Raw genomic sequence first — 24615 nt, 5'->3', positions numbered from 1 at the left:
ATGTATAATGCCTTGTATATGTGCTCAATAAAATTGACCATTGTATCTTTGTCATGAATTTGGATACTGAGTCTTCATGAGACTAGAGGCGGCAAGTTGATAAGAAAGGAAGATACTTCTCTCTGGGGCTACCCATTCTGTCTTTTTCTTCCTTTCTGTTTGCATGCTAAGTCGCTTCAGTCGTGTCTGGCTCTTTGCAACCCTGTGGACAGTAGCTCCTCTGTCCTTAGGATTTCCAGGCAAGAATACTGGAGTGGATTGCCATGCCCTCCTCCAGGGGATCTTCCCAACCCAGGAATCGAGCCCATGTCTCTTATGTCTTACATTGCCAGATGGGTTCTTTAGTGCTAGTGCCACCTGGGAAACCCTGGTTTTGTGTCTTTTAATTTTTTCTCTTTCCTGACTGAGGTCCTCAGTTTTCTGTTTCTGTCTCTCAGTTAGCGTGGCCTACCTGACCACTAGTACTAAATCTGTTAGACTTTATGATCCAGTGTTCATCACCAGTTGACTATAGACTCTAAATAGCTTAGTTCAAATTCCCCATAATGACAATCTGATTGGTTGCCGGGTTGACACCTTGGTTCAATTTTCCCCTCATAGTGTAATTAAGCTCATGGTCAAGTTGTTGATTCCCAGCATCAAATAAGTTCCACTTTTCATTCTACATTGAATCTCAAAGTGTTTTATTCCACCATCCCTGACCCTCTGGCTTTAGATTCAAGGACTTGAGTGAAATGCTTTCCTTGTCTGAAATCTAAAAGATCTGTCACTTAATATGTTCAGGCTTCTTGTAAGTTCTGCAGATCTTTCAAAGGGAAGTTTCGAAAGCTTCTCAACAAAGATAATTGTGTCAAAAGGGAAACAGCTGTCTCTGTATTTGCAGAGGAGAAGAAAATTAAACAAATAGCAAAGATGAGACTCACGTATAATTAAAATTGGATTATTGCAACATCTGACTCACCAGCTGGGAGCTCAGTTCCTCTGCCTTGGTATCCAGTTCTGACCATTTCTTCATGCTCACCCTGCATTCCCAGCTTTCATTCAGGATTTCCCTTTCATTTTGCTGGAATGCTTTTCTCCGTGCTTCATAGCACATTTCTCCATTCCTGTAATTCATCATCAATCCTTTCTTCCAGATTCTTTTGTTCTTTGCTTCTTGTTTGGTCTGTTTTGGGTTTTGTTTTGTCTTTTTTTTCATTTCTGAGAGAAGGATAAATGAAGGATATGATAAATTCTTACATTGCTTCTCTTTATTTCTGAAAACAATCATTTTAGCTTATTGTGTGGTGAAATCTCACAGAACTCATTAAAATCAAAAGCACAGTATTAATCTCTTGCTGTTTACATGTAAGCAATTTCAGCCAGTTTTCTGAATGTTTAAATATGTGGTCAGAAGCTGTGGTTTACCTCCCGACTTTGTTTGGGAAAACCTAACTAAAACAGCTAGGCTTTTTCTCTTTAGCCTGGGTTCATGACCAGAGTTTCTTCCTTGAATCAATTGACATGATTCTGTTGTGTCTTAAATGTTAAAAAGTCACAAAGTAACTTGTTCTGAAAAATCTCTAAATTCATACCAATCAGAAAAGATATATATGTTATAAAGATAAATTTTTACTTTCATTAAAATATCAACCACTTGTCAATAGTATTTCCTTTTAATTGAAATATAGTTAGTTGACTTGTTATATTAGTTTCAGGTATATGACAAGATGTTTCAATATTTTTATAGATTATACTCCTTTTAAAGTTATTATAAAGTCATAGCTATATTCTCTGTGTTGTATAATATATCTTTGTTATTTATTTATTCTATACATAGCAGTTTGTACCACTTAAACCCATACCCTTGGGCCCTCCCCTTTTCCTTCTCCCCACTAGTAGCCACTAGCTTATTTTCTATATCTGTGAATCTATTTCTATTTTGTTATGTATTCAGTATATTCATTTATTTTAGTTTCTAGATTCCACATGTGGTAACAGTATTTGTCTTTCTTTGATTTATTTCACTAAGCATAATTGCTGCACATTGCAGTATTTCATTTTTTAAGGCTGAGTAATATTCCACTGTGTATCTATACCACCTTTTCTTTATCCATTCATATGTTGATAGACATTTAGGTTGCTTCCATCTCCTGGTTATGGTAAATAAAGCTTCTGTGAACACTGGAGTACATTCACTTTTCAGATTAGTGTTCCTGTTTTCTCTGAATATGTACCCAGCAGTGAAATTGCTGAATTATCTGGTAATTCTAATTTTAGTTTTTTGAGGAAACTCTATGTTGCTTTCCATAATGGCTGCACTAGTTTATGGGTATACTCCCATCAACAGTATATTAGGATTCCCTTTTCTTTACATTCTTGTTGACATTTGTTAGCTGTTAGTTATTTGTAGGTTTTTTTTTTATGATAACCATTCTGGTGGATGTGTATGGCATTGTCTCATTGTGATTTTGATTTACATTTCTCAGATAATTGGCAATGTTGAACATATTTTTATGTGCCTGTTAGCCATCTCTATGTTTTCTTTGGAAAAATGTCTATTCAGGTTATCTGCCCATTTAAAAAATTTTTTTTGATATTGAGTTGTATGCACTGTCTATATATTTTGAATATTAACCTCTTATCAGTCATATCATTTGCAAATATTTTTTCCCATTCTATAAGTTGTTTTCATTTTGTTGGTGGTTTCCTTTGCTGTACAAAAACTTTTAAGTTCCATTTAATTAGGAACTTTGTTTTGTAGGTTCCATTTGCTTATTTTTGCTTTTGTTTCTTTTGCCTCAAGAGATAGAACCCCAGGAATATAGCTACCATTTGCGTCACATGGTGTTCTGCCCATATTCTCTTTTGAGAGTTTTATGATTTCAGGCCTACATTTAGGTCTTTAATTCATTTTGAGTTTATTTTTGTATATGCTGTGAGGAAATGTTCTAATTTCATCCTTTTACATATAGCTGTTCAATTTTCCCAGCACCATTCATTAAAGAAACTGTCTTTTTTTGTTTGTACATTCTTTCCTTCTTTGTCATAGGTTAATTAAACCTATGTACTTAGGTTTATTTCTGGGCTTTCTATTCTGTATCACTTATCTTTAAGTCTGCTTTTGTGCCAGTACCATCCTGTTTTGATTACTATACTTTGTAGTATAGTCTGAAGTCAGGGAGCATGATACCTCCAGCTTTGTTCTTTTTTTCTCAAGATGACTTTGGCTATATGTGATCTTTTTGGTTCCATAAAAATTTTAGTATGACTTGCTCTGGTTCTGTGAAAAGTCATGGGTATTTTGATAGGATTTGTGTTAAGTCCATCAACAGTATTTTTGTTTGGTTTGTTCCACAAATATTAGTGTAGTGCCTACTAAGAATTGGAAATAAAAAGAGGTAAAAGGGTACATGATAGATATATACTGGCAGCTGTTTAGTGGAAGAGTCAAACAATAAATAATAAATGGATACATTGTACAGTTGTTTGAATTTCCCATGTTATTGTGGAATAACTATGCAAAGAATTATTAGAAACTCTTACAAACTGATTTTATTTTGAGAAGGAGAAAATTGCTAAATAGAAGAGTTTGGGGTGCTTTTAATTTATTTTAAAAAACTAAATAAAATTTGATCTTAATCTGAAATCTCAGTTTATTCCACTTTATGTTTAATTACATATTTGACAGATCTTGTGTAGTACTGAGGCAGGTATTAGACAACTAATCACATATTTATATGTTTATTTACAAATTAAGTTCAATGGTATGAAGAAAAAGTACAAGGAATTGCAAGAATATCCTTGGGAACCAAATTTAGTTTGTGGTGTTATGGTCTAGAGCAGAGTATTTAGTTGTGGACGAGCTGGAGCCAGAGAGACCTAGGCCAGTTTTGACTAAACTACTTACTAAGTGTATGACCTTGTGATTTAACCTCTTTGAGGCCCTAGCTGTGAAATGGGCACATGCACAATACTCCCTGTTTCAAGAGTTTGTTGCAACAAGCACTTAGGCATAGAATAAGGACATTTAGAAAGTAGCTTTTACTGTAAATTCTAACAGAGACATTAAATACAAAGAACAGGAAGTAAGAAAATAAACATTATTTGGAAACATTTACGCTCATAAAACCCCAGGGCAGCACAATGCCAAGACATGACCATTTTTTCCAGAAATCCTGGGGATTTTGTGTTATTGAGCTTTCCTTCATTCTGAAACTGTGTCCCTGTTTTGAATGTTGTGGCTCCATTTCCTCTCAAGTCTGAAGTGGGTTGAGGGCTGTGTGTGGGCCTGGTCATGAGTCTACCTGAGGTTATGTTTTACATCCATTTCCACTGTTATCTGCGTTTCATCGATCTCCATCCTGACATGCCTTGAAATATGAGCTTTGCCTCCACCAGGCTGCTCTTCATGTCCTTCTTCCCAAAGCTAGAAGCAAAATAATTGCTTTTAAAATGTGTTTAAGGCCTCAGAAAGCTAACACAGTGGACAGCCTGAGACCCAAATATCCTTTGATTTACAAAGAGTACAACTCAGAGGCAGACAGGCCAGCTGCTACACATTGCCCTTCATGGGATCACATCTAAGAGGCCGTCCCTACTCTCCAATCCTAAGATAGTGTTTTCCAAAACATGAGCAAGGGTAAGGTAGCTTCTTCACCAATAAGTTTCTTTCTAGCCCTATGTCAGTGCTCTTAGTAAAGATGGAGAAAAATACACAGATGCAGAATTCTGTATATTCGTTGGATATTTGTTCTGCACTAGTTTATGGTTTAGGAATAAAGACAATATCAATAATCATCGCCAACAATTTTGGAGCACGTACAGGGTGCTAGGGACCACATCAATGTTGTCCTCACAGGTGCCTTTTTTGTCATTACAATAGCCTTATGGGGAAGGAACTACCACTGTCTGCATTTCAAGAATTAAGAAACTGAGATTCAAAGAGAATCCAGCCTAGCTGAGTTCACTGACACTCAAAATATGAGCTTGTACCCATATATATTTGTATTCACTCATTTGGCATTGATTTGCTGAGTATGTACTACCTATCAGACAAAATTCTGGTCACCAGAGATAAAGGAGTGAGAAATGGGCAAAATTCCTACTCTCGTGAAGCTTACTTACATTCTAGTAGGACACAGAAAGTAAAATATGTAAATTTTATAGTGCAAAGTGATAAATGCTAAGGAGAGAAATTAAAGAGGGGGAGGTATAATTTTAAATAGGGTGGTGAGCAAAGTCTCAATGAAAAGGTGACCTTTCACATATCACAAACGTCACGTGTATCATTCAGTGTCTGGTGAGAATGTACTTGAGGTCAGTTCTTGTCTTGTCTTCCTTTCTTCCTCCGGGCAGTCTTCTTCAGGTCATCTTCTTTTCCAGGATCTCTGAGCAAGCCATCTGTGCAGTGACCCCAGCCAAAACACACAAAGACATTTGCAACCCTCCTGAATTAGTGTATCCTTTTACAGGCACCTCACTCTTAAAAGTGACGGACGTGGAATTAAACAAGTGCTTTGGACTTGAAAATTCTGTTAAGATCCATTTTGGTTATGAGCTGCTGTTGAAATAGGTTTGGACATGAATACTGTTCTCCTGTTCAACCTACATTTAGGGACCAGATGATGATAAAACAGAGCTTCCAAATGAAGTCTTTATTAGTTCAAGAGTCATCAGAAAATGCATTAGTGAGGAAAGACCCTGGTCATTGTGTCTAGAGCTTCCCAATACACCCAAGGAGAAAAACCACAAAACAAACATTTGGAGATCAGATTTGCCTCCTAGAGTTCAGTTTATTCCATCAAATATGCTATACCAATAAAGTAGATGGCAAGGTTAAGTTTTACATATGTAGGTCCCCACACTCACACACACTTATATAAACATACATGTGTATGTTTTACTTTTCAGACTTTGCTCACTTGTAACAGTAAAAGCTTTTAAGATCTTTTTTGTTGATGTTTTTGTTGTTCAGTAGCTAAGTTGTGTCAAACCCTTTGTGACCCCATGGACTATAGCACCACGCTAGGCCCTTCTGTCCTCCACTATCTCCCAGAATTTGCTCACATCTGTGTCCACTGAGCTGGTGATGCTGTCTAACCTTCTCACCCTCTGCTACCCCTTCTCCTTTTGTCTTCCGTCTTTCTCAGCATCAGGATTGGTTACCGATATTGTGAGATGTGTTCCTCAAAAAACAGCTTGGGCTCAAAGTTTTCTAGCATTCTTGAAGAAAATAGTTGCATTAACAGCAAAGACAAGATAGAAGGAGATGGTTTAGCTTTTCAGCATCAAACTGCTTTACAGTGATTGGTACACCCTGAGTAGTATCCCTGCCCCTTAGCAGCTCCAGCAGGACCTTGCCACCCTGGGAAAGTCATTCACTATTGGTCTTTCCTCTTGAAACAATACTGCTATGTCGCCTACAAAAGTATCCACACTTCAGATTTCATAGCAATTCCAAGTGGCCATCACCCCAATTATACCTAATTAGTGAGATTTGCCACTTAGGAGCTTGCTGTAAGTACATGTGAATGTTCACAGATTCTTAACTCACTGTTCTGTTTCCTTTTAGGCTCTGGCTTCTAACCCCACCTTGCCCTTTTACCAGTTTTCACAAATCAGGTAAATAAGACTAATTCTGTTTCAGTATCTTCAGCTGTTTTCTGAATCATTAATTCTGCTTTTATTGCACTGTATTTCCTATGCATTACAGAATAAAAACGAACTTGCCTTGGGGCACTTTACATTCCTTCAGCCTTCTCAGCTCTATTTTTTAGAAAGCCCACTCTGAATGTCCACAAATTTAGTGTGTTCTCTTGGATAAGCCCTATCTGGTGGTGATAGGTTTGTTTTGCTAAAATCAAGTCATTTCCAAGTTTTGACTGGGAAATTTCATTTAATGAGTCCCAAATTTCTTTAGTTCAGTTCAGTTGATCAGTCGTGTCTGACTCTTTGCGACCCCATGGACTGTAGCACACCAGGCTTCCCTGTTCATCACCAACTCCTGGGGCTTACTCAGACTCATGTCCACTGACTTGGTGATGCCATCTAACCATCTCATCATCCTCTGTCGTCCCCTTTTTCTCCCTCCTTCAGTCTTTCCCAGCATTAGGATCTTTTCTAATGAGTCAGTTCTTCGCATCAGATTCCCTAACATCCCAAATTTCTAAGCCATTGCAAATGGATCAACAATTTGGACTGTATGTGAATCGTATACAATGTAATTCTACACCTTTACTGAGAAACTTATTTCCTCCCAAAGTTTCATATAGTTTTATATCACTCACCTAGGAACAATTAAAATTCTTGTGGAAAAACCTATGATTTCACTAGTGAAATGAAAAAAAAAAAAGAAGTATAGTTAGAATTCATCAGAGAAGAATGCCAGAATTGAAGGGTAATTTTGTAAATTATACACCAGGGGTCAAAACCTCAAGTCTGCCCAGGGGATTGGTTGGTAACTTAAAGATGTCATCAGTCTAGGCAAGGACTACCTCCAATATCTACATATTGGAAAAATGTCAAGACAAGGTTACACAGAAAAGAGCAAGTGTTCATTTTAGCCATTCATGTTCAACGTTTAAAGGCACAACAACAGGAACAAAATATGCAGGTCAACAAATGGTATTTATTGGTCAGATTTGGCCTGTGTGCTGTCATCTTAAACACTTGGTTATTGGCAAAACCAACTAGCTTTTAATTACCTGCCAGGACAAAGAATGGGCAACAAGATAGCTATGACTTTCCAGATCACTTGCATCTCTCTTTAAGGTTGGATATTTATTTGCCCAACTAGTTAGTTTCCTTTGTGGCTTTAGCAGAACACTATTTGCAGAGCACAACAAAATGGCATCCCCAGTGTGAGCAGTTCATTCTACTTGGTCTGGAAGAAAGGTCAGCCAAATGTGAAAACTTGTGTTGCTCATTTCTGCTCCCTCCTATCCTGTAGCATTAAACTAACTACTCTTTTTTTGGAAAAAAAAAAAAAATATATATATATATATACACATATATATATGTATATATAGATAGATAGATAGATATAGTTGTTCAGTTCACAGATAATACCGCTTTTATATCCACATATGGTTTTCAAAGAAGTTGGCCTTTTCCCAATATTTCTTTTCACTTTTGCCATGGATCTTTCCAATAGACAAGAAGGCCATGAATCTGGAAAATCTCCCTTTTATAGACAAGGAATACTCAGGCTTTTTTTTCCCCCTCTAATATATATTGAAACCAGATCCAGGAGACTGGAGGAAATTTGAATCATCATGTCAATTAAATGAGAGTGTATCATTATCTCTAAGAATGAAATGTTTCTTTGATTGATGGGTGAAAATAGTCCCCTTTAGTAGGTTCTTTTTTCCCATTAGCAGCCCATCAGTATGCTAAATGCTACTTTCTCATTACTCAGTAATGCACTCAAGATATCACACTCTTGCCTGATGTTTTACTTTTCATTTTGGCTCTGTGGTAGCCAAACTTACCTAATGTATGTCTTAGTCTATCAGATCTTCTGTCAAGTGATTATTGGTGGCTGGATGTGTTACCCATGTTAAGAGACATGTTGATCTTTTAAGGCAGAGTGAGAGCTATTCCCAGCAGGCCACTAATTAGGTCTATATAGTTCCTTGGGTCTTATTTCTAAGTACAGAATTAGACTCCACAAATGCACAGGACAACATGAACAAATATTTGTCCACCAACTAAATAACCCTTACGGCAGTGGTTTCAAAGCATGCCTCCTCCTCTTGCGTTGTTAGGAATGCAAATTCTTGGGCCTAAAAACAAATCTACTGAATCAGAAACTACAGGAATCAGGTCCAGCAATACCTCTTTAATAAGCCCTCTTGGCAATTCTGACGCATGTTAAAACTTCCAGACCCACGTGATTATTTGGATCTTTCCTCCAAAGCTTTGTAGGCACCCTGGATTTTTCCACCAATCTCCCCAACCAGACTGTAAATTCCAAAACAACAAGAATCTCACCTGCTTGTTTGTCATTAAATCCCCAGTCTCCAGTGGGAACACATGGCACATAGTAGGTGCTTCATATATATTTATTGAATGTATGAGCAAATGCATGAGTAGTTGGCTAATGCTTACTTCTGCAATGGTTGTTGTAATGCAGTCACTCAGTCATGTCCAACTGTTGGCGACCCCATGGACTGCAGAACGCTAGGCTTTCCTGTCCCTCACCTCTCCCAGAGCTTGCTCAAACTCATGCCTGTTGAGTCAGTGATACCATTCAATCACCTCATCTTCTGTCATCCCCTTCTCCTCCTGCCTTCAATGTTTCCCAGCATCAGGGTCTTTTCTGATAAGTCAGCTTTTTGTAACAGGTGGCCAAAATATTGGAGCTTCAGCATCAGTCCTTCCAATGAATATTCAGGGATGATTTCCTTTAGGATTGACTGGTTTTATCTCCTTGCTGTCCAGTGCACTCTCAAGAGTTTTCTCTAGCACCACAGTCTGAAGGCATCACTTCTTTGGCACTCAGCCTTTTTTCTCATCCAGCTCTCACATCCATACATAACTACTGGGAAAACCATAACTTTGACTATACAGACCTTTGTAGACAAAGTAATATCTCTGTTTTTCATTATGCTGTCTAGGTTTGTCATAGCTTTTCTTCCAAGGAGCAAATGTCTTTTTATTTCATGGCTGCAGTTATTGTCCACAGTGATTTTGGAGCCCAAGAAAAAGTCTGTCACTGTTTCCATTGTTTCCCCATCTATTTGCCATGGAGTGATGGAACCAGATGCCATAATCTTCATTTTTTGAATGCTGAGTTTTAAGCCAGCTTTTTCACTCTCCTCTTTCACCTTCATCAAGAGACTTTTTAGTTCCTCTTGGCTTTCTGCTATAAGTGTGGTGTTATCTGCATATCTGAGGTCATTGATATTTCTCCTGAATCTTGATTCCATCCAGTAACTCATCCAGCCTGGCATTTCTCATGATGTACTCTGCATATTAGTCAATAAACAGGGTGACAATACACAGCCACAATGTACTCCTTTCCCAATTTTGAACCAGTACATTGTTCCATGTCCAGTTCTAACTGTTGCTTCTATGTGGTATAAAGGCCACAACTTTCCCAACCCATTCATGCCAACCTGAGAGTGGAAGATTGAATAGAGATTTTTATGAGTTGATTGATTTGGTTTAAATCTTTGTTCCAATGTCTATCAACTGTGCAACCTTTGGCAAATTGATTCAGCTCTCTTGATGTACCTTGATTTTCTCATCTGTAATATGGGAATGAAAATAGTACATCAACCTCATAGGGTGCTTTTTTTTTTTTTTAAGATTAGTCGTGGTGGTGGTATTTTTTCTTATTTTAGCATTATGTTTCTCCATTCCTATATGGCAGCCTGGCCACCCTCCATCTTAACCTGCAGAGATTCTGAAAAGATCTGGGTTGTGTTTGTCCCACACTTTCATGAGCATAATATTAAGAGAACTGGATCCTGCAGACCTCAGTACATCTCTTAGCTTTGCATCTTCCTCATCAAGATTTTCTACATCATTTATTACTTCGATTAGTATTTGCATTGCAAATAATGTCTTATGGGACATTACTTGAATTGACTCTCAATGTTTGCATAAACATGACCTGATAAGATTTCCATGATAAAGCTTCTCTCCAGTCTTTTCTTCTTAACAGGCCTGTGTTCCTGTTACCTTTACTAAGACCTCAAACTGTTGTCATGGTTAAACCATTAAAATACAAACAAGTTTTTTTTGTTTTTGTTTCTGCCATGTGCAATATTGTGCTATTTATTATCTCCTTGTGACTAATCCCAATTTTGTTTTTAATGCTCAGCATTTTCCTTTCTGTTCAGAGCCGTAGACTGGCAGGAGTTCAAGGAAGGGCTGAAAATGCTTCTTAGAAACTATTTTAATCCCAAACAGTTAATGTTTGGGGAGCAGGTTGAAACATATGTAATATAGGCACCCAAATGTAGGCAATTATCTCCAAAGGGCAAAAGGGGACAGAGAGGAGAAAGAATAAAGGCTGTGCTGCCCTGAGGTCGAGGGTAGAGCACTGAAGAAACGTCTTCTTTGGTTTTCCAAGTGTCACAGTGTCAACTGAAGAATGAAATGATAATACAAATGTAACAGCTTGATAACACCCAAATGAGTGTATTTATTCGCACAGTTCAAGCCTGATGATTGGAGCTCTTTTTCTGTCTGCTGACAGCAGTTCTGAGCATTATAACAAGATCCAGAACTTAATGTCTAGAAAACCGTTAATGATACTTTGTACAAAGTAGATGAAGGATGACAGGGCAGAGGGAAGCACGTATAGAAGATTTGGGTCAAAAAACTTGTGACTTTCAGAGGCCCTTTGTGTTGACTTGTACCTTTGAACAACACAAAGACAAGAGCTCACATTTCTGAAGGTAGAAAGGGATGTCCCAGAGTTACAATTGCCTTCTCTTTCAATAATGCCATTTCTGCTGTCCTTGAAGCTCTGCATGGGACAGGATGAGCTGCCTCTGGTCTTCCTTCCATAGTGTCAACTGCTCTTTAACCATGTATATTCATAAGCATGCACACACACACACACACACACACATACACACCAATCCTTGGTAAAGCACTACACACTAGGGTATTCAACACAATAAGGTAGCACAATTACTTATTTAATACTTACCATGCAGCTATAACTCAAAATGATTTTCAGAGAGGAAATACACTGTCAAAAGCATAACACCACCTTGCAGGATCAGTTAGAGGAAAAATATGGGCTAAGGAGCCGGAAATCCTTGTTTAGTATTACCGAGAAATTATGACAAGCCATGAAAAGTTCCATAGGCTTTTGTAGCACTCAAGTCATTCCTTTAAAACCGACTTCTATGAAAATCTCCTATGCCTGGAATTTGCCCTGTCAAAGCCAGACACATTTTTTTAATTGAATCTTGCTCTGAGAGTAGTAGTTTTTTTTTCCCCCTTACATCTGTAATTTGCTTTTTATGTGAATGGAGAGCTGTTCTGTTTCTCTTCTTTGCGGAGTTGTTATTTTCCTGTAAAAACAATCAATGTTGGGCCATTTATCTCTTGCTTCATCAAACTGTGATTTGATGGGGTGGAAGTATATGTACATTCGCAATATAGATTTTTCATTTCTGTATTTTACAGTCATATTATTGGCAAGTGGTCCTCATTTATTTTCCAGAACATTTCTAAGCTGATGACAACTCTTTAGTCTTTGTTAACTGTGTCTTACCTGTCTACCTTTTCATGTAATAGTTGCTTTCAGGGAATACAACAGAAATCAGGTATTGCTTTGTTGAAAATTTTTCAAATCAAATACACCATAGCACAACCATCTGTGAAAATACATTTCATCTTTCAACAAATTCTGCCAAGGCTTTTTGGAGGATTAATAATCCCTTCCTTGGGGTATGCGTCTATGGTCGATGTAATATCGCTGGGCACAGACTAGGTTACACTTATGTTCAGACTCAGGGTAAAAAAGAAAAGGATGTGTTAAAGGGAGAATTATTGAATGTTTTCCCTTCTAAATTCTTGTTACTTGCAGGAAAAATGCCTTTAAAATGGAAAATGTTGTTGAGAAACTGTTTGTGGCAGAGTGGGGGGAGAGATATAGAAGTAAAAACCATAGTCACTTTTCTTCTATGTAGAGTCCAGTTCTCTACCAACCAATCAGCCCCTAGGAGGGGTACATGCATAGTAACAGAATAAGAACTGCCTGATGCCCTTCAAAGGTTGATTCTGGGGAAAGGGGTGTATGTCTCTCTTGTTTATTCTTGGCAATTGTGACCCCTGTGCTTCCTGCCTATCTTCATGTCCCATACTTCAATCTCTCCCTTCATTCTCCAGACCCCCATTAGTATAGAGCTTTTCCATGGAAAAGAGGATATGGTGGGGCAGGCTGTGGTGGGGACTATAAGATACTAAAATACATGAAGCAACTGGAATTCCATTAAGACAGATCTCTATCTCTCAAAGTTCCTTGGCAACTAGTTATTTCTTATCAGGTTCTGAACTCCTACTGTATTGCCAGAACCCTTGTACACAGAATGCCCTTCCCTTTCTCTGTGAAGATGTTAGGATAAGAAACAGAAGACATAATTCACAATTAGATGTGATAACTGAGAAGATACAGAAAAGGGACTGTTATTTATAAATTCATAGGCCAGGTATAGAAAAATGAACTATGTACAGTCAGTTATATTTTAACAGTTGTTTTGAAAATTCAAATTTGTGCCAGTGCCCTTGATGTCTTTGGAAACAGCTTGAACCTAGTTTTTCACTTGTTCTTATGTGATTTTACCTATGAGAAAGTTAGGAGAACCCAGAAATTTGTTATCTAGTTGAACCAAGCAGTGTAGGAACCTATCAATGCATTCAGTTCAGTTCAGTACAGTTCAGTCACTCAGTCGTGTCTGACTCTTTGCGACCCCATGAATCACAGCACGCCAGGCCTCGCTGTCCATCACCAACTCCCGGAGTACACTCAAACTCATGTCCATCGAGTCGGTGATGCCATCCAGCCATCTCATTCTCTGTCGTCCCCGTCTCCTCCTACCCCCAATCCCTCCCAGCATCAGGGTCTTTTCTAGTGAGACAATTCATCACATGAGGTGGCCAAAGTATTGGAGTTTCAGCTTCAGCATCAGTCCTTCCAATGAACACCCAGGATTGATCTCCTTTAGGATGGACTAGTTGGATCTCCTTGCAGTCCAAGGGACTCTCAAGAGTCTTCTCCAGCACCACAATTCAAAAGCATCAATTCTTTGGCGATCAGCTTTCTTCACAGTCCAACTCTCACATCCATACGTAACCACTGGAAAAACCATAGCCTTGACTAGACGGACCTTGGTTGGCAAAGTAATGTCTCTGCTTTTTAATACACTATCCAGGTTGGTCATAACCTTCCTTCCAAGGAGCGTCTTTTAATTTCATGGCTGTAATCAGCATCTGCCGTGATTTTGGAGCCCAAAAAAATAAAGTCTGACACTGTTTCCACTGTTTCCCCATCTATTTCCCATGAAGTGATGGGACCAGATGCCATGATCTTTGTTTTCTGAATGTTGAGCTTCAAGCCAACCTTTTTCACTCTCCTCTTTCACGTTCATCAAGAGGCTTTTGAGTTCCTCTTCACTTTCTGCCGTAAGGGTGGTGTCTTCTGCATATCTGAGGTTATTGATATTTTTCCTGGCAATCTTGATTCCAGCTTGTGCTTCTTCCAGCCCAGCGTTCCTCATGATGTACTCTGCATAGAAGTTAAATAAGCAGAGTGACAATATACAGCCTTGATGTAATCCTTTTCCTATTTGGAACCAGTCTGTTGTTCCATGTCCAGTTCTAACTGTTGCTTCCTGACCTGCATACAGGTTTCTCAAGAGGCAGGTCAGGTGGTCTGGTATTCCCATTTCTTTCCGAATTTTCCACAGTTTATTGTGATCCACACAGTCAAAGGCCTTGGCATAGTCAATGAAGCAGAAATAGATGTTTTTCTGGAACTCTCTTGCTTTCTCCGTGATCCAGCGGATGTTGGCAATTTGATCTCTGGTTCCTCTGCCTTTTCTAAAACCTGCTTGAACATCTGGGAGTTCATGGTTCACATATTGCTGAAGCCTGGCTTGGAGAATTTTGAGCATGACTTTATTAGTGTGTGAGATGAGTGCAATTGTGCGGTAGTTTGAGCATTCTTTGGCATTGCCTTTCTTTGGGATTGGAATGAAGACTGACCTTTTCCAGTCCTGTGGCCACTGCTGAGTTTTCCAAATTTGCTGGCATATTGAGTGCAGCACTTTCATAGCATCATCTTTCAGGATTTGAAATAGCTCAATTGAGTAGCAGCGATGGCCGAGTGGTTAAGGCGTTGGACTTGAAATAGCTCAATTGGAATTCCATCACCTCCACTAGCTTTGTTCATAGTGATGCTTCCTAAGGCCCACTTGACTTCACATTCCAAGATGTCTGGCTCCAGGTGAGTGATCACGCCATCATGATTATCTTGGTCGTGAAGATCTTTTTTGGTACAGTTCAGTTCAGTTCAGTCGCTCAGTCATGTCCGACTCTCTGCGACCCCATGAATCACAGCATGCCAGGCCTCCCTGTCCATCACCAACTCCTGGAGTTCACTCAAACTCATGTCCATAGAGTCGGTGATGCCATCCAGCCATCTCATTCTCTGTCGTCCCCGTCTCCTCCCGCCCCCAACCTTTCCCAGCATCAGAGTGTTTTCCAGTGAGTCAATTCATCGCATGAGGTGGCCAACGAATTGGAGTTTTAGCTTTAGCATCAGTCCTTCCAATGAACACCCAGTATTGATCTCCCTTAGAATGGACTGGTTGGATCTCCTTGCAGTCCAGGGGACTCTCAAGAGTCTTCTCCAACACCACAGTTCAAAAGCATCAATTCTTCGGCAATCAGCTTTCTTCACAGTCCAACTCTCACATCCATACATGACCACGGGAAAAACCATAGCCTTGACTGCTGCTGCTGCTGAGTCACTTCAGTCGTGTCCGACTCTGTGTGACCCCATAGACAGAAGCCCACCAGGCTCCCCCGTCCCTGGGATTCTCCAGGCAAGAACACTGGACTGGGCTGCCATTTCCTTCTCCAATGTGTGAAAGTGAAAAGTGAAAGTGAAGTCGCTCAGTCGTGTCCGACCCTTAGCGACCCCACGGACTGCAGCCTACCAGGCTCCTCCATCCTAGATGGACCTTTATTGGCAAAGTAATGTCTCTGCTTTTTAATATACTATCAAGGTTGGTCATAACTTTCCTTCCAAGGAGTAAGCGTCTTTTAATTTCATGGCTGCAATCAGCATCTGCAGTGATTTTGGAGCCTAAAAAAATAAAGTCTGACACTATTTCCACTGTTTTACCATCTACCATCCCCCAAATACCCTCTGCCCACCTCAGCTGACTACACCACACCATCCCCATCTGGTGGGACAGTTTTCTGTCCCCATTTCAGATAAGCTTCCTGATACTGCTTCACAATAGCTTACAAGCTACAACTCTTTGGAAGCTTAATTCCACCAGCAAACTCCAAGGTCTTGTTCAAAGTAAAATGCAGTATTTATTGTATTCTTAATCATGTGACAAATGTAACACTGGCAACTGTTTTTGTTAGGGTCTTCTCTTTTTCAAACGTGATAGATAATACTTTTTGTGTGTGCATGTCTCTAACCCCATTTTCCCCTAAGTATCGTGTTTTTTATTGCACAGTTTTGTATTTCATGTTGACTTTTAGGAACACATATGTTGCTTGTGGCAGAGCTGAATGTATGTTGAAGCTTTGTGTGGCTGGCAACAGTGGGGAGCTGTTACTAACTTTTAGCTGGAAATACAAGAGCAGAGAAGCAGTCTCTGGAACCTTGAGGGAGGAGCCCCACTGTGGGAAAGAATTGTCTCGCTTCTGCTCGCCAGAGGCCCAGCACAGAAAGGGTTTCGGGTATAAACACCCTGACCTCACCCTCCAATCATCAGTAGTTATCCCCCGGTACAAACCAGTTGCAAACAAGTGGGTTAGGAAGTCTGTTCCATGCCTTCCAGAGGACAGGTTAAACATATCAGAGTAAAGTAGGACGGAGGGATAGATCACAAGGTATCTCTTGCCTTTGGGAAAATTACTTTTTAAGAAATTGTTTTTATTTCACTATGTAAGTCAGTTTTATTCTTCTCTTTCTGGATGGCTGTTATCTAGGCCAGGGGGTAATAAGGTGACTCATACAGGTGTCTAAACAAAGAACATCTTTCTGCCAATGAAGAGAATCTGCACTTCTTTTAGTCCAATCAGTTCAAACAGTAGCTGCCTTAGAAAATAGCATATTTTTTCCCACTTCTCATTATGTATATACACATATCTATATTCACGGCCCCTTGCATATGAATTTCTTTCTAAGGGCAATCATGTTTTCACTTTTAATATTTGAATATTGCCCCAGTTGGCTGGATACTATTAAATAATTTACTACCTTTTGTGATTGGTCAGGAAGAGAAATACGGAAGAGCTGGTATAATTTACTTGCCTACATACCTCCCCTTTGATTAGGATATTAATTTCTTTTATAGGCCTATTACAAGACAGCTGGCCATTTCCTCAAATATTTAAGTAATAGAGAGGAGAGGTGGGGATTGGCTTGAAATGAGCCTCTGTAATAGGTTCTGCCGATTTTCCAGATGCCTCAGCTTGATCTGAAATTCAGAAGACACATTGAGCTCATAAGTTTCAGGGTAATTATGCAAAAGGATGTTAAAACTGAAACAGGTCAATTTATCATTGATTAGTATTTGTCTTCCTTGCCCAGAAAGAACTTGAAACAAAGAGATAAATGGTATAGAGTTAAGATGTTTATTTGAGGAAAAAAAATACAAAAAAATTTTAAACTTCAAAAGAGTAAAATATGTATCTTAAAAAAATTTCCCCGGAGTTTCCTTTCTATGAAAGAAGAAACTCAAGTTTTATTCTTTCATAAGTCAAATTCATTTCATCATTAGTCATAATTTGCTGTGTTTTATGCTAAAGTGGATAGCTCATACCTGTTAATTTGTGACTGGGAAAAGTAATATCATATTGACAATGTTAATAGGGATAGTAGAGATGAAGATTTAGGTCCTCCTGGAGGCTCATGTGCTTTTAAAACTGAGATATAATTCATTTACTCCTAAATCTACCCTTTTAAAGTAACATTTTAGTGGGTTTTATTTTTAGCGTACTCGCAAATTTATAAAACCATCACCACAATCTAATGTCACCACATTTTCATCACCCCAGAAAGAAACCCCATATTCATTAAGAGTCACTCTATATTCCTCCTCCCCTGGCAACTGCCAATCTACTTTCTGTTCTGTGTGTTTACCTATTCTGGACGTTTCACATCAATGGAATCATAGCAAACTGCCCGTCCCATCTGACTCGTTTCACTTACCGTTTTGTTCTAAAGGTTCATCCTTGCTGTAGCCTGTTTCTGTGTTTCAGTCCTTTTGTGTTGTTGATCAGTCACTCGGTTGTGTCTGACTCTTTGTGACCCCATGGACTGCAGCATGCCAGGCTTCCCAGTCCTTCACTGTCTCCTGAAGTTTGCTCAAACTCATGTCCACTGAATCGGTGATGCCATCCAACCATCTCATCCTCTGTCTTCCTCTTCTCCTTCTGCCTTCAGTCTTTCCCAGCACCCGGGTTTTTTCCAATGAGTTGGCTCTTCATATCAGGTGGCCAAAGTATTCGAGCTTCAGCTTGAGCATCAGTCCTTCCAATGAATATTCAGGGTTGATTTTCCTAAGGATTGACTGGTTTGATCTCCTTGCTGTTTAAAGGACTCTCAAGAGTCTTCTCCAGCACCACAGTTGAAAGCATCAATTCTTCAGTGCTCAGCCTTCTTTATGGTCCAACTCTCACATCCATACGTGACTACTGGTAAAACAAAGCTTTGATTATACAGTTGCCCTTTCTCAGCAAAGTGATGTCTCTGCTTTTTTAATACGCAGTCTGGGTTTGTCATAGCTTTTCTTCCAAGGAGCAAGTGTCTTTTAATTTTGGCTGCGGTCTCTGTCTGCAGTGATTTTGGAGCCCAAGATAATAAAGTCTGCACTGTTTCCATTTTTCTCCCATCTATCTGCCATGAAGTGATGGGACCAGACACCATGGCCTTAGCTTTTTGAATGTTGAGTTTTAAATCAGCTTTTTCACTCTCCTCTTTCACCTTTATCAAGAGGTTCTTTAGTTCCTCTTCACTTTCTTCCATTAGGGTGGTATCATCTGCATATCTGGGATTATTGATATTTCTCCTGGCAATCTTGAACCAGTCCATTCCATGTTTGGTCCAACTCTTGCTTCTTGACCTGCCTCCAGGTTTCTCAGGAGGTAGGTAAGGTGTTCTGGCATTCCCATCTCTTTCAGAATTTTCCACAGTGTGTTGCACTCATTTTTACTGCAAATAGATGGCATTTGGTTGTGTCTATGTTTTGGTTATAGTGAATAATGCTGCTATAAACATTTATGTACAAGTTTTCCTATGGACATGTATTGTCAATTCCCTTGGGTATGTATCTAGTAGTGGAATTACTGGGTATATCGTAGTTTCACATTTAACCTTTTAATGAACTTTCAGACTGTTTTCAAGGGTACAAAATTTTACATTCCTACCGAAAAATTTCTTCATATTTTTGTCAGCACTAGTTTATATGTATCTTTTTGGCTATAGTCATTTTAGTGGGTGTGAAGTTGTATTTCATTGTGATTTTTATTTGCATTTCCCTGATAGTGGCGAGCATCTTTTCATATGATTTTTGACCATTTGTATATCTTTAGAAAAATGTTTATTCAGGTCCCTTACTTGTTTTCTAAGAGGGTTATTTATCATTTTATTATTGCATTGTAACAACACAATTCTTTATATACTCCATCTTACAGATCCCTTATCAGATACATGATTTGCAAATATTTTGTCTCATTCTGTGGGGTGTCTTTTTATTTTGTTAGGTATCCTTTGAAGCACAAATATTTTTAAAATTTTGATGAAGTCCTATTTATCGTTTTTATTTCATCACTTGATCTTTTGGTGTCATATCTCAGACAACTTTACCTAATCTAGGATCATGAAGATTTTTTCTATATTTTCTTCTAATAGTTTTATAGTTTGATCTCTTATATCTGGATCTATAATCCATCTTGATTTGTTATGTATTTGAGGAAGGGGTCTAACTTCATTTAGTTGCATTGAGATATCAAGTTGTCTCAGGACCATTTGTTGAAAAGACTATTATTTTCTCATTGAGTTGTCTTAACACACTTACTGAAAAATCAATTGATTATGAATATATATGGGTTTGTTTCTAGATGCTCAGTTTTATTCTAGTCTCACAGACCTTTAGAACTAGACAGACCCTTTGAGGTAATGAAGTGTAGGAGTCACACATTCACAGGCATAAATGAATGAAGTGGGTAACGTATGCCTGAAAAATATTTGCTTTGCCCAATGGTTGCCATATGGGAATAAAGGATGAGGTTGTTTAAACTTTTGATTTTTCAAAAGGAGCCAGAAATTGTATTATTTTTCTGCAAAATGTCTTGAGTTAAAGTTAAGCAACTAATTCAACTAGCCAAAGAAAACACATCTTTAGGCAACACCTGGCTCGTAAACCACCAGTTTTCAATCTGTGAAACACTTCAGTGCTTTCATTTGTATAGATGAGGTTGCCAGGTCACAGAATGTTTAGGTGACTAATCCTAGGTTGTATTGTTAGTTTATGTCAGACTCAGATCTGGAAATCAAAATCTGTGCTTTCTACCCACCCCCGCCCCGCCAGTTCCATATATCTGATATACTAATATTCTAAGACTTCTCTAATTTTATAATTGTATTTTCTTATTACTGTGATCAGATAATGTGTTTTCCTTTAATATTAAAAAACCTTGTGGCCTAAACAAATGTTCAGTTAAGATATACGTCAGTAACAGTTTTGCATTGTAATCAGATGGGGGAGCCTGGTGGGCTGCTGTCTGTGGGTTCGCACAGAGTCGGACACGACTGAGGCGACTTAGCAGCAGCAGCAGCATTTAAAACTAGAAATCTAACATGTTTTCAGAAGTGCAGTAAAAAACCTTTGTTTTATGTCTGACAATAGATGAGAAAGAAGTGCACACCTCTGTCTCCTGGAACACAGATACACATGCGTGCACACACACAGACACACACACAACACACCCTTTCCACACAACAATGAATAAGGCATGTGTGTAGAGTCTTCCCACAGTTGGTATGGTTGTAAATATAATACATGTTGAAGGGTTACAACTCATCATTTTCAATTTGCTCTCCTCAGCTTTGTGTTCAAAGCCTTTGTTGCTGCTGCTACTGCTAAGTCACTTCAGTCGTGTCCGACTCTGTGTGACCCCATAGACGGAATCCCACCAGGTTCCCCCTTCCCTGGGATTCTCCAGGCAAGAGCACTGGAGTGGGTTGCCATTTCCTTCTCCAGTGTGTGGAGCAGACATTTTCATCCCGGAGATTCTCAATGGCATATTTTCTCACTCTAATAACCACTCCTGGAGGGACGTTCCGAACTCCAGGGGGAATGTTCCTAATCTATTGCATAACTGTTGGTCTCCAGCAAAATTAATGTACCCTATTTTCCGACTCTTGTACATTTGCTTCAGTTCAGCAAATGTGCAATGAAAACTGATAAGGAAAGTGTGAGGAAGAGTCAGGGGATTACTAAAATGAATAAAAAGTGTGAAGATCTCAGAGACAAATGTACTTCCAGAAGGAAGGAAGTTATAATTAAAAGTGCAAACAGTAGACTGAAGTGGGATCCATAGTAACAATAACTGGGGGAGTTAGACAATACTTCACACTGTATGGATATTTGTACCTCTGGGCCAGGTGAATAGCACCCACCAAGGCAAAAACATGCAAACCTACAGAAATTCAGAGCTCATGGACATTACCTATACTAAGTTCAATCAGGCCAAAGATGGATGAAATATTTAGTCAGCCTGAATCCTATGCGTGCTTACCACCAACCATCCTGCTGTTTGATATTTAAGCAAAGCAATTAACTAATTGATAAAATTTTGCTTCTCGTTCATTTATTTGCAGTCAATAATATGCAGTTTGCCAAATCTTGAGAGAAAATTCTATTGCCTGCATAATTTATTTCTTAATAAGAGCAGATAAGTTGGAAGTCAGCAAGAGTTTGTGTGGGGAAAGTAAGGTGTAAGATATCCAAGTCTGTTTCTTTTCCTAGAAAGCTACCTTGGGTTAATATGCTTGTGACAAGATACCTTTATTACTCAGTAAGATTCTTATGCTCTTATTTTGCCAGAGATTATCATTGTTCATGAACTTTTGAGAAAATGTGGTGTTTTAATCTGAAAAGAAGATACCAAGATGGGATTAAATGAGTAGGGACTTAACTAGGGAAACACCTAGGAGAGAAAATAGGGAAGGAAGAAACTGGTACAGTTGGGAGCATCATCACACGGTGAAACCACCTGCCCCAAGTGAAGGGAGAGTGAAGGAAGACTGACTGGAAGTATTTCAGACTGCTATACTATCTAAGGAGTTTCAGCAAAGCCACCGAGGAGTCCTTGAGTCATTTGGCTGTTAGAGGAGTCTTGGGTCTTCCAGAAATGAGAGTGTATCTCCACCACACTGAGATTATGGGAGCAGCTTATGGGAAGTGAGTGCTGGGTGCAGATGTGATGGTGAATTTCAGATTGTAGCCTCTGGGTCTTGGTTAATTATACTCCCTATAGTTGCAAGCCTTTGAAGTGCAACCTCATGGCCAATGAACATAGTAATTTTGTTAAAATATAGATTAGCTACAATAAGAGAATCCAGAATAATGGCTGAAACAAGATAGAATTTTATCTCTCTCTCAAATTGGGATTTTAAGGTAAATATTGGGGACCCAGGTCCCTTCTGTCTTCTTTCTCCAACATCCTACCATGTTACTGTTGCTCATACAATGAGTGATGGTACAAGGTGGCTCACCAGCACTTCTGCATTGCAGCCACCTGGATAGAAGAGAGACGAAAGGGAAAGACGCACCTTTCCTTTGAAGAGCATGAACTGGAAGCTGGACATCTCATTTTCTGCTCATATTTTGTTTGTCAGAACTTACTGGTTACCTATAACTGTTATAACAAATTACCCAAATGTAGTGGCTTAAAACAAGAGAAGTTTATACTCTCACAGTTCTTTCTTGGTCTCTCTGAGCTGAAATCAGGATTCCCAAATGGCCGCACTCCTTCTGGAGGCTTTTGGGAGAGTTTCCTTGCATCTTCCAGTTTCTGGTGGCTGGCTGTGTTCCTAGGCTGGGACTGCCATTTCCACCTATGTGGTCACATGGCCTTCTTCTCTTCTGTATGTCATACCTCTTGATCTCTATTTCATAAGGACATGTGTGATTGCCTTTGGGAATCACCCCACAATCCAGAATAATCTCTCCATCTCAAGATCCTTAACTCAGCCAAGTTGGCAAGAAGTCTGTCACCACATCGGGAACTTTCACACGTTCCAGGGATTAAGATTTGGATATCTTTGGAGGCTGTAACTGCAATTACCACATCAGTCGTATGGTTGAACTTGGCTGCAGGGAATTGTGGGAAATAATACTCTTTTGCTGCCTGATGTGCATGTATCCAAATTGAGGTGGGATGGGTAGGACAGATTATTACTGAAAGTAGAGTAGGTTTTTCCAGTAGGATGTGAGAGTTGGACTTTAAAGAAAGCTGAGTGCCAAAGAATTGATGCTTTTGAACTGTGGTGTTGGAGAAGACTCTTGAGAGTCTGTTGAACTTCAAGGAGATCAAACCAGTCAATCCTAAAGGAAATCAACCCTGGATATTCATTGGAAGGACTGACACTGAAGCTGAAACTCCAGTACTTTGGCCATCTGATGTGAAGAGCCAACTCATTAGAAAGACCCTGATGCTGGGAAAGATTTTAGGCAGGAGGAGAAGGGGAGGAGAGTGCATGAGATGGTTGGATGGTATCACCAACTCAATGCACGTGAGTCTGAGCAAGCTCCAGGAGATGATGAGGGACAGGGAGGCCTGGCGTGCTGCAGTCCATGGGGTCACAAAGAGTCCATCTTGACTGAGCAACTGAATAACAACAGGAGTAGGAGAGTCAGTATTAGGTTTCAACCATCTCTTCCTCAAAAGATTCTTTGAAATACTGTAGTTTTAATCTTGGAGAAGGCAATGGCACCCCACTCCAGAACTCTTGCCTGAAAAATCCCACGGGTGGAGGAGCCTGGTAGGCTGCAGTCCATGGGGTCGCGAAGAGTTGGACATCACTGAGAGACTTCACTTACACTTTTCACTTTCATGCATTGAAGGAAATGGCAACCCACTCCAGTGTTCTTGTCTGGAGAATCCCAGGGACGGGGCAGCCTGGTAGGCTGCCATCTATGGAGTCACACAGAGTCGGACACGACTGAAGAGACTTAGCAGCAGCAGTTTGAATCTTAGAGTAAAAAGTTTTACATTATCAGCTCTAAATTCTCTATTTTATTGAATATTTTGAAATCCAAGAGAGGTTGGGATGGAAGTGCATTGTTTTTACTTATCCACTATTTATCATGCATTCCCCACTTTTTCTGGGAATGGTGTCCTGATATGCCTGTTAACAAACACCCCCACTTAAATTTCAGTCCACTCAGTATGTGGTGCCTATAGTCTAGACCTGGCTAATTTACAGTTTTCATTGGTTCAAGGTAGGGCCTGAGATCTAAAGGTTCTCTCCAATGACCATGGGACTTTTATGAAAACAGTAGAAAAAGTGGTTGTCTCCTGCCCCAAGGATTGCTGATAGATATAGCTAGAACTGCTAATAATCATCTTTTCATAGGGTGTGAAAATTCTGTCTAAAAGTGAAGTCAGCTCATAGGACAAGGAGATGGGGGCCAGGGAGAAACCTGTTCTTGATGACGTCTTTAAAACACCTGGATCCAGCCACACCAAATATACCCCTGGACTTTTTATACGAGCTAGTGAGTGGGTCTTCTCTACCCCTGCTTTTATCTCTTGTTTTGCCAATTGCCTTGAGTTCTGGCAATGCAAAGTGAGTGATGTGTGCTGAAGGAAATGCATCACATTATGGGCAAAGTCAAAGCTAAAATTAAGATG

At 39.4% G+C, this 24615-nt stretch overlaps 1 long non-coding RNA gene across 1 annotated transcript in view; it reads right to left on the bottom strand.

Annotated features, from left to right (window-relative positions):
- Window positions 1-597: 597 nt before the first annotated feature.
- The window catches only part of LOC129547992 (uncharacterized), a 438730-nt gene continuing 414712 nt past the window's right edge, over window positions 598-24615 (bottom strand). Inside the window, exon 4 of the long non-coding RNA XR_008684190.2 lies at window positions 598-1200. This is a non-coding gene — a long non-coding RNA (uncharacterized LOC129547992). The remainder of the gene's footprint in view (window positions 1201-24615) is intronic.

The sequence above is a fragment of the Moschus berezovskii genome, chromosome 24 (genome assembly GCF_049115385.1).
Source record: "Moschus berezovskii isolate FMDL1 chromosome 24, NW_MosBer_1.0, whole genome shotgun sequence".
NCBI lineage: Eukaryota > Metazoa > Chordata > Mammalia > Artiodactyla > Moschidae > Moschus > Moschus berezovskii.
This window is presented reverse-complemented; position numbering and strand designations above follow the sequence as displayed.